This window comes from Schistocerca nitens, chromosome 1 (assembly GCF_023898315.1).
Source record: "Schistocerca nitens isolate TAMUIC-IGC-003100 chromosome 1, iqSchNite1.1, whole genome shotgun sequence".
Classification (NCBI taxonomy): domain Eukaryota; kingdom Metazoa; phylum Arthropoda; class Insecta; order Orthoptera; family Acrididae; genus Schistocerca; species Schistocerca nitens.
Window position 1 is genome coordinate 789,215,085 of NC_064614.1, and position 20,426 is coordinate 789,235,510.

Consider the following 20,426-nt stretch of genomic DNA (forward strand, 5'->3'; position numbering starts at 1 on the left):
ACATATTGGAATAACATTTGTTATATTCTCTGGAGGAATACAATTACATGACATTAGTAGGGAATGTATCTTTTTTGCTGCGATCGAAGGATCGCACCCTTTCCCTGTAGGGATTCGTTGCTTTCGCGAATGAGGGTGTTTAATAACTGCATTATTTTTGTGTTCTTGTTCACATTCAGAAGCATGTCCACCTCCTTATCCTTCCAATATGGCGAGGGATGCTGCGACGCTATTTTGCCATTGTATAATTTCAGAGACACCAGGAAGTCGCCGATCGGCTCCTCTAAGCCATACTTTTCCCCTGCATGGCACCTTCGACACAAAGAAGTATAACAGAACATTGAGCCAGTCGATGTCAGACATGACTGCGATGGCCCTTGTTCGTCTTTGAGACTTCTTGAGACAGGGGGAAATAACTGGATCAAATCTGAGTCGGCATCGACATCGTCGGCATGAGTATATGCAGTCATGGATGACGAGGATGTGCTCCCCATGTTATCGACACATGATAATTTCACCAGGGTGTCTTTGTGCAACACAATCAAGTCTTCTGCACATTGTGTCAACTTCATCCTGTGATCGGGTGACAATGATATCTGTGAAGTACCACCTTTGACTGACTTCACATATTAGCAGAAGGAATTCAAACAAAAAAAAAACCGTTTTGGGAAACGTGTTCGTATTGAATTAAACAACTCAGGATCTGTGATAATAATGTCCCGAAAACTCCATCGACGTCCTCCAGCTTCGATTGTATATTGCTCATCAGAAACAGCACAGCCTTCGCAGTTGGAGTTGTTGTATGCGCCTCCAGCAACGTCTATATTAGGGTCATCATCTCCAAGATCACGTCCATGGTTACCAATCTGCAAACAGATTTACAACAAGGTCATCATCATCTTCTGAATCACTAGCACTGCCAATAAACCCACCACATAGCACACTACAGAATAACCGTGTGTTTTCACAAAATCTGCACGAGTTTCTCAGTTCCTGAGCACAAGGGGGTTCGAAGTATCCCAACTGGCGTATGATTGATTTAAATATTAACCTTTGATGTATAACACTTAGCACTGTTGTAAAACTTTCATCAAACTGTAGTGCAATACATTTATCCAAGGCCGGCCGCGGTGGTCTAGCGGTTCTAGGCGCTCAGTCTGGAACCGCGTGACTGCTACGGTCGCAGGTTCGAATCCTGCCTCGGGCATGGATGTGTGTGATGTCCTTAGGTTAGTTAGGTTTAAGTAGTTCTACGTTCTAGGGGACTGATGACCACAGATGTTAAGTCCCATAGTGCTCAGAGCCACACATCCAAACATCGTTCACATATTTTGAACATGGCAGCATCATTACCAGCTACTGGACTAAAGGCCACATATAATTCAAAAACCGAAAATTAATTTTGAACTCATTATGGGGAAATATACCGTCATTTAATTTACACATTTTTAAATGACATATCTCATCCCACGATTTGTACATCGCTGAACGAAACTTTTTACAACAATCTGTCGCGGTTCGTAAAATTTCATATATCATAGGCACATTAACGGATGACGTGGATGTGATCCCCATGCTGTCGATACAGGGTTGTAGCCTATCCCCGATGTTATTCAATCTGTATATTGAGCAAGCAGTGAAGGAAACAAAAGAAGTATTCGGAGTAGGTATTAAAATCCATGGAGAAGAAATAAAAACCTTGAGGATCGCCGATGACATTGTAATTCTGTCAGAGACAGCAAACGACTTGGAAGAGCAGTTGAACGGAATGGACAGTGTCATGAATGGAGGGTATAAGACGAACATCAACAAAAGCAAAACGAGGATAATGGAATGTAGTCAAATTAAATTGGGTGATGCGGAGGGAATTAGATTAGGAAATGAGACACTTAAAGTGGTAAAGGAGTTTTGCTATTTGGGGAGCAAAATAACTGATGATGGTCGAAGTAGAGAGGATATACTGTATAATGTAGACTGGCAATGGCAAGGAAAGCGTTTCTGAAGAAGAAAAATTTGTTAACATCGAGTATAGATTTAAGTGTCAGGAAGTCGTTTCTGAAAGTATTTGTATGGAGCGTAGCCATGTATGGAAGTGAAACATGGACAAGAACTAGTTTGGACAAGAAGAGAATAGAAGCTTTCGAAATGTGGTGCTACAGAAGAATGCTGAAGATCAGATGGGTAGATCATATAACTAATGAGGAGGTATTTAAAAAGACTGGGGAGAAGAGAAGTTTGTGGCACAACTTAACTAGAAGAAGGGATCGGTTGGTAGGACATGTTCTGAGGCATCAAGGGATCACCAATTTAGTATTGGAGGGCAGTGTGAGGGTAAAAATCGTAGAGGGAGACCAAGAGATGAATACACTAAACAGATTCAGAAGGATGTAGGTTGCAGTAGGTACTGGGAGATGAAGAAGCTTGCACAGGATAGAGTAGCATGGAGAGCTGCACCAAACCAGTCTCAGGACTGAAGACCACAACAACAACAGGCACATTAACAGATTGAATATATATAAACTGTCCTAACACATAATTAAACTTCTCATGTCAGAAATTAAAAAGAATATCTTTCTTCAATACTATTGGTAGAGGCAAGGTCAATACATCTAATGCATTGCGGAGGTTCCCTACAATTACATGTCAGGACAAATCTACTAATGAAGACACCATTATTCTGTAATGTACTTACGGGTGCATGTTCCGGCACAGGTGATGTAGACGACGACGATGCAGAAGATGACGCTGATACTTCTGTAGACGACATGGTACATAAAGTACCAAACCCAGGCCTTATATACCATTATCATGTTATGCAAACAACGCGAAAAACGATACGAATAACTAAAGTCGCAAATGGCGCTGCTACTAAAAATTGTACACGCGCCATCCTTTTGCTGGCGTGGGTGCTTGCCTAGATAAGGTCCTAAACGGACCATTATCTCAGCGTCATATTGACAGCCGCCATGTGACGGTACTGGTGCCATGTTTCAGGTTCACAGCAGCTAGTCATGTGAAGCTTGTTTCAGGTCTGAAATGTCAAAGTGACCAGGCGTTTTACTGGAGCAAGACTCCCCCATCTAGACTGTGGTCACAGTGGCACCAACATTGGTGGATTCCACTGCCAAACAACATCGGCAGGGGACAGCTGACATTTTTCGGATCAGTATACCACTACAAGAACAGTTATACTGTAACTGATAGTTTGGATCTATGGACTGAAATCGCAGGTCATGTTTACTCTAAAGCACAGTAAAATCTTTACTGAAAATTTTAGGTGTAAATTATAAACTTAAAAAATCATTTGCTAAAGTGAGAAGGATCTCATATCTTATGCTTAAGATTACTGTTGTGGTTCTTTTTTGGGTTGTGCTAGGTGGACATTAGCTGCCTTCTTTATGCCAGTAGGGTAATGATTCTGTTACATGAAGTGGTTTGTAACTGTGGTGTTTTTGTCTCCATTCTTTAGTGTTTCATGTGCTCAGAGTGTCTTAGTCTAAACTTTATATTTATCTTTCACATATATTCTGAATGACTGTCATTGAAGGTTACCTGACATATATCTGCACAACTTGAAATAAATTGAGCAAAACATAGCGTTTGTAATCGTAATTTTCAGGGTCACCACCAATCATCCCAACTATATAAGACCGAACACTCATAGGTGAAACTTTCGGATATTGAAAACTAATTTCGAGTACCCATACTTCTAGAGGTTTGGTTCAAGCTCTATTGAAAATCCCGTACTCACATTAAAGGTACAGTTCTCCCATAAGTAAAACTAGAAATGACAGTTCAGTACGTGATATCTGACAATTACATCTTCCCAATAGTCAGACATATACAATGTTCTGAAAAATACAGTTTCAAAATTTATGTGTGATATGATGGACACTGTTTACGGTGTCCTAAAGATTAATTTAAAAGCTAATCTCTTCACTCTTGCACCCCAAATACTGCCAAATATGTTTATTCTATATAGAATTCTGGAACTATGCTTTTTGCAAATCCACTAAAAATACTGTAATATAGTTGATTTCCTTTATTAAAATCTGCACTCAATGTCAACTAATTCTGTCACGAGAAAGCTTCCTTTCTTAAATCCACTGGACAAGTGTTTAAAGAGTATTGAAGTTCCCTGTACCATAATCTGATTATCTGAATACGCTGCCAGTGTCAAATTAATTCTCACCATTTTTAGAATAAAGTGAGCTGCTGTAGAAAGCAGAAGCTACCTTCCATTCATTAAATAATACTTGCTTACTCACATGCCAATTTTATCCAAGCATCATATAATGGAAGCATCATCTGCTTTCAGCATGTAACTTAACCATTATGTGCTCACAGTCTTATTCACAAAACCTTAATATAATAAGGTTCCACTTCCTACCACTATAGCATAAAAAAACAAGACTTGCGACAATGTGTTTTGGAGAGACCCTAAATGTGGTGTATCATTCAAATTGCATAGTTTCATAATACACACGTATAAATACGAAAAACATCAAGAATGGCATGCTAGATTCAAAGACGCTTATTGGTGGTAGGAGAAGGAAAGTGGCGTCACAAAGTTAAAGCATTTTTAGCTTTTTTGGCATGATATTTTTCCATTCATCTCATACATTCCTAAAAATTGTGTGCAATTTCAATAACTGATGACAGAGTTTACAGTACTCATCAAATTCTTTTTAGACACTTTTAGATCATTAACAAGCATTCAGCGTCTTCTTAGAGCTAATGCCACATCACAGCACTCATCTCCAAGCACAGAGGCTTCATAATATCTGTCCTACACTTGGAGGTTAAAATCTAACCTATTTCCTACACAGATTTCCTCGCTTAATCTCCTCGACCCCACCAAAAACTTACTATTGGGCTCATTGGTCGCAACATGCTACCTTGTAGTTGTTACCCCTTGCAATAGCAGTATAGCAAATGGCCAGCAAGCTACACCTCTGAATATGTCCCCAACAATGTGAAGCTTTGTTCATGACACTTCCTGGAAAATCAGTGAATGAAGAACGTAGGAGGCTTGTATGGAAGTTAATTCCTGCATTATTTAATGTACCAAACAAGCCATGACATCTGTGGTGGAAGGTAAAACAACACAGATATGATAATGAAACGTTGAAAGCAGTAAAACTACTCATATTTCCTGACACAGAAGAAATTTCACTTTCCAAGCAAATTTACAAAAATATTTGTAAATTTGAAATTTGAGTGAAGTGTAAGAACAGGCAAATCATTATACTCTATACGAAATTTTTACATATAAAGGAAAATGCCTATCATAATAAAACAGACAAGAATATAAATATATGCTTCTTATGTATGAAAGACGTATTTGTATTCCCTTGCTTACAGCAAAGTAAGTTGCAGTTATGCACATATCGACAGTATTTCTTCATGAATAAGCTACAGCTAATGCATTTAATCAGTGGGATTCAGCTGTTTTTACATTTGTCTATCATAATTCACATCTTTTGATATTTTACCAACACATGGAATATAAAAATGTAATAGCTATTTTCTCAATCAATCAAATAATTAAAAACGAACATTAACCTTATGATGCATGTAACTGTCTGCTCTCTCAGCATTTGGAAAGCTAGTGTTGCTTCAGTTGGAAAAGGGTAACAACTTTTGCAGCAGAGAGTATCACAACTGTATGTGTTGACTGTGGAAGAAAGGACATTTATCACCAACATAAATCCACTCTAACAATTATATTGTGATAAAAATTTTCCAGTCTAGAGGTTGGCCATTCACAAATGAAGTGGTCAAGGGAACAGTTTCCTAAAGTGGAACTTCACGGTGATATTCAGACACAACCTGAAGTATATCCTAATATTTTTAAAATTATTTATTACAGTGTTCGTGCAAGCTTGACATCTATCTCAAGTGGATAACTTTCAACTGGGAAGAATCTGTCTTAATGAACTTGTCACACAAATCAAATCTGTTTAGAGATACATTCATTCTTTAGTAACAAAGTGTTCAATTCCATTATTAATAATTTTTGGGATTTAACGATGCTTAATTGACCCTTATATAGTTTCATCTGTTGATTCTGATTCATGATTCAGCGTAATTTTCATTTTTTATTCAGAGGATTAGGGCAACAGAACAGGGGAATAGGAACCATAAATGATTTTTCAATTACTGTAAAGACAGATCTGGGATATCATTATCAACGACTTTATTTGAAGGCATTCTGAAATCCAGGTGCTTTGGCTTCTGAAGCAGCATAGGCTCATACGTCAACATACGTGTCGCAAGGAAAAACAAATATAACAAATTACCAGCTGTCCTTGTGGTCGTAATTCAACTTCATGATGGAAATAAACAAATAATTTCTGCCATCTACCTTGCATGATGGATCTCCTTATAGCATGGAAAGATACTCCATGAGATGGCTCTTTGAGAATACACTTCACAGTTAGTTAAAAAGTTCATATATCTTAAGTCTGAATAATAAATACGAGAGATCCTTTTCCAAAATATTTTCAATCAAAATACATTCACATCTACTATTCCATAGTAAGTTAAATGACCGAAACGTGTGTGAACTTACAGGCACTGAACTACTACTGGTTTTTCTTTAATTGTCAAATATGTTTGTGCGCAAATTTTGCAAATTTTATGTTTTTAATACATTAATATATAATTTACTGAATCGCTGAATTTCATATTCGTTCCACTCTCATCTTTTACACACACACACACAAACACACAGAGATATAAACTGAAGATCCAAAGAAACTGGTACACCTGCCTAACATCGTGTAGGCCCCCGAAAGCACACAGAAATGCTGCAACATGACATGGCATAGACATGACTAATGTCTGAGGTAATGCCGGAGGGAATTGACACCAGCACAATGGTAGGACTGACCATAAATCCGTAAACGTATGAGGGGGTGGAGATCTATTCTGAAAAGCATGCTGCAATGCATTCGAGTTATGCTCAATAATGTTCATGTGTGAGGAGTTTGAAGGCCAGCCAAAGTCTTCAAACTCAGAACAGTGTTCCTGGAACTACTCTGTAGCAATTCTGGACGTTTTGGGGTGTTTCAGTGTCCTGCTGAAATTGCCCAAATCTGTTGGGATGCACAATGGACATGAATGGATGTAGGTGATCAGACAGGGTGCTTATGTACGTTGTCACCTGTCAGATCTAGACATATCAGAAATCCCATATACTCCAACTGCACATGCCTCACATCATTACAGAGCCTCTGCCAGCTTGAACAGTTACCTGCTGACATGCATGGCCCATGGATTCATGTGGTTGTCTCCATACCCATATATGTCCATGTGCTTGAAATGAGACTTGTCTGACCAGGCGACATGTTTCCAGCCAGCGACAGTCCAATGTCAGTGCTGATGGGCCCAGGTGAGACATAAAGCCTTTTGTCATGCAGTCACCAAGGGTACATGAGTGAGCCTTCGGTTCTGAAACCCCATATCAATAATGTTTCGTTGAATGGTTAGCACACTGACACTTGTTGATGGCCCAGCATTGAAATCTCCAGTAATTTGCAGAAGGGCTGCACTTCTGTCAGATTGAACAATTTTCTTTAATCGTCGTTGGTCCCTTTCTTGCAGGATCTTTTTATGATTGCAGTGATGTCAGAGAATTGATGTTTTACCAGTTTCCTGATATTCATGGTGCGTTCGTGGTATGGACTTAAGGGAAAATCCCCACTTCATTGCTATGTCAGAGATACTGTGTCCCACTGCTCCTGTGCTGACTATAACACCATGTTCAAACTCACTTAAATCTTATAACCTGCCATTGTAGCAGCAGCAACCAATCCTACAACTGCACCAGACACTTATTGTCTTATATAGGCTTTGCCGACCTCAGTGCCTTATTCTGCCTGCTTACATATTTGAATATGCATGCCTATACCAGTTTCTTTCACGCATCAGAATATATATACAAATATACACACACATATCGCTCAGCCAGCTAACTGATTTCTATGTATGAATCTTGTCCCCTCTTTCAATTATTGACTTATCAAAAACTGGTTATCTTTTTTGATTGTAATACTCTTCAACAGAATCATGTGAGGCATATTGTCAAGGTTTTGATAAAAAGTCTTGTTTCTTTTCACATATTAAGTTTTGACAATCTTTCAGCATATTATGTAGTTCCAACCATTACTGATAGAAAACTTCTAATTTTAATATGCAGTTCCCCATCTTCTGTGTCAGAGCTCATCATTTTTCCAAATTAATCTTTACTTCACACACAGTTAGTATGGAACTCCGATAAATACTTAATATACACACCTGCAAATTGTAAAAGGAATCTATTAATATTGATTTGACAGATGACAGTTTATTTCCAGTTATTTTATACTACTAATGCCTGTACAAATAGACATTATTTTCTGTAAACGAACTGAAAATGAAGTCATTGTACTTGCTTTGACTAGCAATTTCTGTGGTAAGTAAGTGATGACTCGGGTGGCCCACGCTGTCATACACAGGTTCTTTAATCTGTACTTCCATTCAGTATGAAATTGTCACTCTGCAGCGGAGTGTGCAGCAGTATGAAACTTCCTGGCTGATTATAGCTGTGTGCCGGACCGAGACTCGAACTCGGAACCTTGATCTTTTGCAGTCTATACAGTCTATAGCTCTGCCCTCTGAGCTACCCATGCACGACTCACACCCCATCCTCACAGCTTTACTTCTGCCACTAACTCGTCTCCTGCCTTCCTGCTCAGTTAACGTATTTTCGCCACACTCACTCTGTTCTTTTGTTTTTTCTTCATCTTTGTTTCAGTATTGTCTTTTTTTCCATGGTAACCTGCAAATGTTCATGGTGACTTGGATATTTTTTCTATTGAATGTTCTCTCAAAAGAAGATTAAGATACCTGGCAATTGAATCTCAATGTAGACAAGTGTAATGTGCTGCGAATACATAGAAAGAAAGATCCTTTATCATTTAGCCACAATATAGCAGGTCAGCAACTGGAAGCAGTTAATTCCATAAATTATCTGGGAGTAGGCATTAGGAGTGATCTAAAATGGAATGACCATAAAAAATAAATTGTCGGTAAAGCAGATGCCAGACTGATATTCTTTGGAAGAAACCTAAGGAAATGCAGTCCGAAAACAAAGGAAGTAGGTTATAGTACACATGTTCGCCCGCTGCTTGAATACTGCTCACCGGTGTGGGATCCGTACCAGATAGAGTTGATAGAAGAGATAGAGAAGATCCAATGGAGAGCAGCGTGCTTCGTTACAGGATTATTTAGTAATCGCGAAAGCGTTACAGAGATGATAGATAAACTCCAGTGGGAGACTTTGCAAGAGAGACATTCAGTAGCTCGGTACGGGCTTTTGTTAAAGTTTCGAGAACATACCTTCACCGAGGAGTCAAGCAGTATATTGCTCCCTCCTACGTATATCTCGTGAAGAGACCATGAGGATAAAATCAGAGAGATTAGTGCCTACACAGAGGCATACCGACAATCTTTATTTCCACGAACAATATGAGGCTGGAATAGAAGGGAGAACCAATAGAGGTACTCAAGGTACCCTCCGCCACGCACCGTCAGGTGGCTTGCGGAGTATTTATGTAGATGTAGATGTAGAAAGCGAAAAATTATTTGGGTTTTACAAAAAGAGAACAGAGCTGATGCCCACACTGGATATAAATAAGAACAAAAGTTGATGAAACAACTTTCACTGAAGAACAAAGTGAAAAAGTAAGCTGTAATGAAGGAGAAACACGCAGTTGTTTATGATGTTATTAGTTACATAAGGGGAACGAACGTGATGAGTAAGGTAAACAGGCTCTGTTTGTTATTGTTTGATTTCTTTGTGTGTATGTATTTTTGCTAGCAAAGAAATGTCGATGTTTTGAAATGTTTTTCACTTCTCAGCATTTTACCACATAATATTATGAAGGGCATATATTATGAATTTTGCTTCGAGCATTAATAAAATTTATTGTTATTAGATCTTCAATTCCAGTACTATATTCAGGTTTTTTTAATCACAGAAGGTAACTCACTATCACCATTCAGTGCTGGGCTAAGCAAATTGACATGATGTGAGGTGATGGACACTGTGAATACACCATGATGTGTCAGTGCTGTGACGTGACATAATGTGATGGGCAGTGTGAACTGACCTTTAAGAGTCATTAGAATGAAAAGGTAATTTCTTACATTGGATGTTCAAGATTTCTGGAGAAGAAGAAAGTGAACTGTTTCAAAACTAGTGCCAAAAACTCTAGTGTCGTTTGGATACTGATAGTCTGTTCAGAAGACGTACTCTGTCTTATTTAACTGATGAATTGTGTATACATTTTGTTGTCATACAAAACGATGGCATCAGGTGCTGTATACATCGATAAATTACGTATTACATTAACCAAACTGTGAATTCGTAAAATGAGGTGTCGTAAGTAATGTGGAATCGTCTTGAACAAAACTAACTCCACTTCCTCAGACTGAAATTACAAACAACGAAAGTTACGAGTGAACTAGGTCATTACACGTTAGGTACAACCTGATATTAAAAAACCCTAAGGCACTTATTTCTTAATCAACAGCAAACTGTATTTCCACATACTTGATATTTGCAATCATGCATTTCCTACCAACAGTTGTGTTGCCACTCATTGTCTTGAAAACAAGTTCTGAACATATAACACTAACACAAACTACTGTTACCCTCTAGTGCCTCCATTCCTCGTACCAACCTCTCCCTCTAAAATTGCTGTGTGTGCACCTTGCGTGGAGCTAACTACTTCCACCTCATCCTCATTTTCGGCAAACGTCCTCTTTCCGACGTTTCCACTTTCGTTTCTCCCCTTTGTTAACTTTATGGCCTTGTAACCTTTTTCAGAATGTTCCCACTCATATTGCTTTATATTGTGAATCAAATCATCACGCGCTTTTGCGATGCCAGACGACTCCCCTTCGTAAAAATTATCTGTCTTTTCATTTTTGCTTAATAACTTATCCGATTCTCTTTTCCTTTTTGTCATATTCCCCACCAAAACAGGTCCACTGAATTCCTTTGCGACATCACCTCTTCTTACTACCACTACTGCAGCCTCACGGTGGCCAGCCAATCGCTCCGGCAAGTTCATTGCGCTCGGTGGCTTAGTTCGCATTCTACTGCCTGCTGCATTTTCTTCTGTACATGCCTCATACATGCCAGCACCTGTCGTTCTGTGAAACCCGCCTTGTGGCGCGGCTCTGCCATCTGCCCGTGTCTTAATTTACTTTGCTTTATCTTGCATGGTTTCTTTATTTTGGGCCCGTAATACTTGTCCGCGCGAATCTGAGCCATAAAACAAGTGGGCCTTAGTTTTCTGCGTCATTTCGATTTTGAAAGTTTCCCAGTACAAACCCCCTACCGTGAGATGACATGTTACCACGAATTCTGACTCTATCTCTTTGCATCATATTAATGCAATAATGTTCGTTGTCCATTTGCTCATTATGCTCGCGATTTTACCTACTTCGGATGTTACTGTTTTGACGATAATCGCGATTTCCTCTCCAGTGATCCTCGTCTTCTACTCGTTCCAAAAACGAAGAGAAACTTTTGTGATTTATTCCCACGTAACGTTTGGAATCCTCCAGGAGATTTTTCCATAATAATCACACTATTTCGGATTCCGTTCGTCTGTTTCTCAATTTTCGATACCACATTTCACAAAATTCTTTCATTGAGCTCTTTCCTCTATTGTCATACAACCCTGCCATAATAAATTCTCACCATAGGTAACCCTGCTTTTGTTGTGACCAGTATTCCACTATAAAATTTGTTTAAACTCGTCAAATGACATTTGATTCGTATCTAAATTTAATCCTCATCTTTTTGCATAGCCTGCTAAGGCACTAACGACCACATTGATTTTTTCCTGATCCATTACATAATCAGGAAAGTTCCTTTCACAATTTTTCAAAAAAATCTAAAGGGTGCCATCCATGATGCTTTTTAGCTGGATCAAATCGTTCTTCGCCCTCCAGCAATTTGCTACAAATTATTCTATCAGTGGCATAATTTGGTTTTTCTCTCATTTTACATTCAAGATCGCTCATTTTACCTTGAATCCGTAAAGTGTTCTGTTCACACTTCTTTTCGCAAGTTGCCATTTGTCTACTCAGTTCTTTTTCGGGATCATTTATCGTTTGTCTCAGATATTTTGGTGTTACATTTGTTTATTAATTCGGTTTTGAGGCCGAAAACTTCTTCGTCAACTTTTGTTACTACCAAAGGCTCTACAGTGTCTTGGATTTTCATTATTTCTGTATCAAATTTATCATTGATATCATTTATCTGCTCCTCAATATTGTCAACATTGTTATTGACAGTGTTTATTTCAATTCTTGTACCTGATTTCATTACTCACAACGCCTACTTTCGCATCTACTTTTTCGAGCTGTTAACTGATTTTAACACCTTGCATTTCAATTTGATGACTTTGTGCTTTAATTTGGTGATTAATATTTTACTGTGTGCTGCAACGTGTTTTAAAATTTGGTTGTTTATATAACTACCTTGTCCTTTAATTTTATGACCTTGTTCTCTAATTTATTCAGACAACACTTTTAACAATTCGGTGGTATCCGATGGTTTTTCGTTTTCTTGTTCTAAGGTGTTGTCATATTCAGATTCTGCTCCTCGCGTTTCGCTAGGTTCACCTTCGACTTTCGTTGAATTGAACGTATCCATCGAGTCACTGACATAACCACTGTCTCCAGTCGTGTCATCTTTCCTGCCTTGTTTTGTTTGCGACTATTTCATCATATGAATTTGATCGTTTATGTGCATATGGTATTCCATATAAGCCTGTTGCCGTCCCGTGGCGTCATCTGTGTTCTTTTCTAATGAACTACTGCCACATAGTACACTAGCTACTCTTTCATCCCGCTCGCCCCTGACCTACTGTCATCTTTGTATCCATATTAATTTTGTTAATACTTTATATTTTATCTTTCAAAGATTTGGGAAGCTTTCTGTTAATTAATTTTCCATGATGTATTGCAAGTTTGCGCCGCTGGACATTCAATACTCGTCTTACAAGTGTTTTGCGCCAATAATTATGTTCTGAACTGTATTTTTGTGAGTAAAACTTATGAATGTCCCGTCACGCCGCGCGAAGTCTAACACTAACACAAACTAGTGTTACCATCTGGGAAGATTTTTGAGTTTTGACCATGTGTTTGTCTCATGGAGAAAAGGGTATCAGACCGTAATTTTGTATCTATTGCAATTCATAGAAAAACTAAACAGGCTTTACTTTAGGGATAATGAAAGTAAAAACGTTCGTATGAATGAAACAATAAACGGTCACCAGCCTAATTAGGCATATTAATTTGAACATTATGTTTAAGGAAATTGAATATTAGTTGTCATAGTGACTTTCATTAAAACTCCCATTTAATAGCACAGTGGATACACACGAATACAGGACGACCTAAGTTGTGGTTGCAGTACTTAGCATCAGTGCCCAAACCAGTAATTATAGAAAGCCAAATAGTATTCCACTCATAATATAACAGTTGCAATTACTATCATCACTTGATTCAGTACTGAGATTTTACTGCAGGAAAGACTGAACTAAATTTGGGCACGAAAAGATTTCTGACTTAACTGACATACAAATACCACAAACAAAATTAAATAATACTACAGTTACACTGTTTATATTCTCATTTATGGAAACGCAAATGCACTAGGCAAACATTCAAAGAGCATTGTATTTTCCAGTACTACATCTACCTCTATATCTGTCCCTACACCTACATCTACATACATATTCCACAAGCGACCATACAGCGCGTGGCGGAGGGTACCCTGTACAACTACTAGTCATTTTCCTCCTGTTTCACTCGCAAATAGAGGGAAAAATGACTGTCTACATGCCTCTGAATGAGCCCTAATTTCTCGTATCTTACCTTCGTGGTTATTACACTGAAATGTACGTTGGGGGCAGCAGAATCGTTCAACAATCAACCACAGTTCTCGACATTTTCACAACAGTGTTCCTTGAAAAGACTGTTGCCCTCCCTCGAGTGATTCCTATTTGAGTTCCTAAAATGTCTCTGTAATACTTGCACGTTGTTCATACTTACAGGTAATAAATGCAGCAATATATCTCTGAATTGCTCTGATGTCTTCCTTTAATCTGTCTAGGTATGGATTCCAAACATTCGAGTACTGCTAAAGAATAGGTCACACTAGCATCCTGTATGTGGTCACCTTTACGGGAGAACCACATGTTCCCAAAATTCTCCCAACAAATAGAAGTCCACTATTCCCTTCCCTACCACAGTCCTCACTCGCTCTTTCCATATTTCAACATTACACCTATGTATTTAAATGACCGACTGTGTCAAGCACAACACTACTAATGCTGTATTCGAACATTACTTGTTTATTTTTACTACTCATCCATATTAACTTACATTTTTCTAAATTTAGAGCAAGCTGCCGTTCATCATACCAACAAGAACTTTTGTTTAAGTCGTCTTCTATCCTCCTACAGTGACTCAACTTCGACACCTACTAGAATGTCATTATCTGACAATCTTACAATATTGCATCAGCTTTCAACATTTTTAGTATAATGCGAGCTGCTGTGAAATAACAAATCACCTTTCTCTAAACAAATAACACTCGCTTACTCACACACTTAATCCATGCAGCATATAATAATCACATCGTCTTCTTTTATCATGCAAATTAATCACCAGTTTGCTAATAACTGCATTGGCAGAATCTTTGTACAACAGTCACACATCCTATCACTGTGCATAGCAAACCATAATTAAATCAATGCACCTGGCGCACAGTTCTGAATTATTTATTTCATAGCCACATGTAAAGCACTGGACAAGGACAAAATCCCAAATTTGTAGTTCCTTTAAGCTAATTCCTTCATTTGTACCTTCGTCTCTAACTATGACACCGCTTACTCTTCAGAATTTCTGTCTTTCAAACCAACATCATTACTGGAGTCTCTTGAATCCTGGGACACCGATGCATTCATAGTGGTACTGGTATCCACTTCCATTCCAGAGTTAGAATCTGTACTGAATCAAGCAGCTTTACTTGGAGCCAGTACAACAAGTTCCAGTGATGGAGTTTTTTTTCCCTGTTTCTCCAAACCACAGATTCTCAAGAATGGCTTTGAAAGATGTTGACCATGTGATGTTGCTATTGCAATCAATAAGTGTTTTCAGGTAATTTGAAAACTTTTTTCCCGACCTTCTCTCAATTTAGAAGAACTGTTCTTGTAGAAGAAAATCCAATGACATGATTTGTTTCATTTTTCTACCAGTTATGGCCAGAGTTTTCTTCGACAAGGAGGAGAAAACTCCTTTTCACACAAAAATCTAATTGCACATCTCATGGCTCTGAGACGTTCCTCTGTGTAATCTTTGAAGGCCAAAAGAAGGAAACATTTAAGGCTGACAAAGTTAGTAAGTAGCAGGCATAAGCGAATGTCAAGATTATTGTATTCTTGAGTTACATTCAGAGAGATATGACACAACAAGCTATTCTCGAAAAGAATTTTCGATGCATGTAATTTTCTGAAATGTGCAACTGCTATTATGAAGAACCAATACTCACAAATGTAGTTTTTTCTGTTTCAATAAACTGTCCTATACTGTAACATCTTATATTTACATATTCGTCTTCAAGTCTTCGCAGATATGTGACATTGTCACGCTATATATCTATACAAATGCAGTTTTACTGGTTTGGTACAGCTAATACGATTACTGAAGCTGGAATGAACTTCCTTATCGAATTGTTCCTCAGAATATCTAAATTAATAGTTTAGACAATTTTGTTTGCGATTTCATATTTATAAGAATAAAATGTTAGTGTTACAACAGTAGCAGCATACTTACTGTAGGAAATAACACCTACATCTACACCTGTACTTTTCAAACCGCTTTGAATTGCGTGACAGAGGGTGAACATGTGTTCCTGTGAAGAAATACGTTGCAGCAGCTTATAAAATATTAATCTGTTTAAGCTGACTTTTTTATCACAACAATGTCCACAAAACCATTAATTCTATGTAATGTAATTGATAATTTTGATCATGTAACGGTTTTGAACCCCCCCCCCCCCACCTGTAATCTATAGAGTGATGTGCATTAATTAACTCGTCACATCTAATAAGATGCCATTACAAATCATGTGAACATTATGTACTGTAAATAAAGTTATCTCTCATATACAGTTTTCTTCTGCAAGTTAATTTCATTATTCAGCATATTTAAGTTTAAAAGTCAATTTAAATTATAAATATCACACTGCATCACCTATGAATAATAAAGACATTGCTACAGCGTACATATTGAATGATCAGGTGCTGACCACATTACAAGCAGCACCAGGGAACAGATCGTTTGTTTGTTCATAATATATGAGCTTCTGTGTAGAAGTAAATTACTTATCCAGCTTTACCTCAGTGCTTTTGTAGTTTAATCTTAAATTTCTTCCTTGTTTGTATATTTACAGTGCATATTCTTGCATTTTACTAACTACACTACTGGCCATTAAAATTGCTACACCACGAAGATGACGTGCTACAGACGCGAAATTTAACCGACAGGAAGAAGATGCTGTGATATGCAAATGATTAGCTTTTCAGAGCATTCACACAAGGTTGGCGACACTTACAACGTGCTGACATGATGAAAGTTTCCAAACGATTTCTCATACACAAACAGCAGTTGACGGGCGTTGCCTGGTGAAACGTTGTTGTGATGCCTCGTGTAAGGAGGAGAAATGCGTACCATCACGTTTCCGACTTTGATAAAGGTCGGATTGTAGCCTATCGCAATTGCGGTTTATCGTATCACGACATTGCTGCTCGCATTGGTCGAGATCCAATGACTGTTAGCAGAATATGGAATCGGTGGGTTCAGGAGGGTAATATGGAACGCCAGTCTGGATCCCAATGGCCTTGTATCACTAGCAGTCGAGATGACAGGCATTTTATCCGCATGGCTGTAACGGATCGTGCAGCCACGTTTCGATCCCTGAGTCAACAGATGGGGACGTTTGCAACACAACAACCATCTGCACGAACAGTTCGACGACGTTTGCAGCAGCATGGACTATCAGCTCCGAGACCATGGCTGTGGTTATCCTTGACGCTGCATCACAGATAGGAGCGCCTGCGATGGTGTACTCAACGACGAACCTGGGTGCATGAATGACAAAACGTCATTTTTTCGGGTGAATCCAGGTTCTGTTTACAGCATCATGATGGTTGCATCCATGTTTGGCGACATCGCAGTGAATGCACATTGGAAGCGTGTATTCATCACCACCATACTGGCGTATCACCCAGCGTGATGGAATGGGGTACCATTCGTTACACGTATCGATCACCTCTTTTACGCATTGATGGGACTTTGAACAGTGGACGTTACATTTCTTAAAATCAGGAGTTAACAATTAATGAAAATTAAATAACTGGCAAAATTATGAAATTAATCTCAAGGCTCATATCATTGATTAAATTAACAATGTGACTGGTAAATATCAGAGAAATACAAATAGATTTAAAGCTGTCTTTTCCAGCAAAATTAACATTACTTGAAATTACAACAGTCTTCCATTGTTATGATATTTAACAGTTACATAAAATTATAAAGAACTGTACAATGAAATAAGATAATGTTTATGATTTTAGAAGAATATAATTAAGAAAGAATTTTAAATAACAGAATATATTCCATAATGGAATTTGAAGTTTGGTCTGTAATATTCAATAGAGTTTCACCCACTTAGAATTAGTAAAAGTTCTTGCCTTGTTTGTAGTAACTATTATGGTGATGTAATTGAAAGTTTCAGAATTACAATTGGCTAACCTCTTCACGTCTCCTTTTACAGAAGAAGTAATTCAGTACAACCACGCTGCTTGAAGAAGCCATTGGTTTTCATGTAGCATTGGCGCAAATAGTGTCATAGATTAATGACAGATAATCCCACTTTCCAAACTCTACAATTTCTGGATATGACTTTGCAACATGAATACCACTGTCACACAAACTATTACCGAATCTACACAGCTTTATTATGTACAAAAATATTAACATCGACAGACATGATAAAGCTATATCAGAACACAAGACTACCCTGCCTGTGATTGCCATCTCATGTTCTTGTGAGTTTAGTACAATTCTAAGTTACTTGTGTAACCAGTCAATTATAACTGGGACATTTCCTGACTGTCTAAAATATGCAGATGTTAAGCCTCTATTCAAGAAAGGGGATAAAGAGATTCCTTCAAACTACAGACCGATTTCACTTTTGCCAGCATTCTCAAAAATTTTAGAAAAAGTAATGTACAGGCAGCTGCTCAACCATCTGACCACAAATAACATATTATCAAGAACACAGTTTGGATTTCTGAAGGGTTCTGATATTGAGAAGGCTATTTACACCTTCAGTGAAAATGTACTTAATTCATTAAATAACAAATTACAAGCAGCATGTATTTTCTGTGATTTGTCAAAGGCATTTGATTTTGTGAACCACAACATCCTTTTAAGTAAATTAGAATTCTATGGTGTCATGGGCAGTGCTGCAAAATGGTTCAAGTCATACCTCACTAACAGGAAACAAAGGGTGTCAGTGCAAGGGACTAGTGAATTAAGTCATCAGTCATCATCAGAATGGGAAGAAATTACATGTGGTGTCCCACAAGGTTCCATCTTAGGGCCATTGCTTTTTCTTGTGTACATTAATGATCTCTCATCAGTTACACTGCCAGAAGCAGAGTTCGTTTTGTTTGCAGATGACACAAGTATTGCAATAAATAGTATGTCAAGTGTAGTTCTAGAAAGATCTGCTAATGATATTTTCATGGATATTAATAAATGGTTTAAAGCCAACTCACTGACATTAAACTTCGAAAAGACTCACTATATGCAATTCAGAACCTGTAAGAGGTTTCCACCCAGCATATGCATAAAATACGAAGAAGAGCAGATAGAAGAGGTTGACAGTCTTAAATTCCTGGGATTACAACTTGTAATAAATTCAGTTCGGAAGAGCACACCACAGAATTGCAGAAACGCCTTAACAAATCTGTATTTGCAATTCGAGTGTTAGCAGACATAGGCGACATAAAAATGAAAAAGCTTGCATACTTTGCCTACTTTCATTCCATAATGTCATATGGTATAATATTTTGGGGTAACTCTTCAAGCCAAACAAAAGTTTTCAGAGTCCAAAAGCGTGTAATACGTATTATTTGTGGAGTAAATTCACGGACGTCCTGTAGAAACCTCTTCAAAGAACTGGGTATACTAACTACTGCCTCTCAGTATATTTACTCATTAATGAAATTTGTCTTAAATAATATATCTCATTTTCCAACAAACAGCTCAGTTCATACATACAATACCAGGAACAAAAATGATCTGCACAAAGACTTAAAAGCACTTACTTTAGTTCAAAAAGGGGTCCACTACTCAGGAATACTCATCTTCAATAATTTGCCAGTACACATAAAAAATTTAGTTACAAATAAAGATCAGTTTAAAAGGAGCCTGAAAGAATTTCTAGTGGCCAACTCCTTCTACTCCATTCACGAATTTTTTAGTAGAAACAAATGATGTATTGTATATATTCATACTATTAGTATTGTTATTCCAGCTTTAAAAAAAATTGACATGTTCCACATCCACGAGGATCTCCTCAGCACGGATCTATGGAACGAAAACTAATCTAATCTCTTTCTTTCCATGCCATTTGGTGCAAAGGTCATCCACAGAAAATTGATTGAAAACTCATATTCGATCCCTGCGTTTTATAGCAGCTTACAAAAAAGCTTAAAACATTTCCAAGTAACCTCTGAATATTACAGTCATTATACCTACTATAATCATTCATTATTACATTCTTAGCTTCTTTAACAAATAATTACTCATTCATTTCCTTTTAATAGGTAGTCAAACACATTTAAATTTATTCATAAAATGGATACCTGAAGTAAAGATTATTATGGTAACAGTATATGTGAAAAATTTTCATACATGTTTAGTCAAATGTAAACTGTTAAATTACATATGCACCATGTTTCATTGAATTATCTGCATAAAATCGCTTCAAGGAGATGTATCTTGACACAAAATAACTCTAATTACTCCAAAAATTATTACATTTTTCACCAGGGTAATTTAGAGAGATCAATATTTTTCAAATCACATACATATCATAGTTAAAAAATTACTAACTAACATCTTTCATCAGAGTTGTGTGTTTTTATTATTACACAGTTCAACATTTTGTAAATAAAAATCATTTATCATATTCTGAATGATGTGTCCTTCATAACTTTAATTTGAAAACCTACTGACTGAACTACTAGATGCATATTCGTATTATATATACTTAAACATAA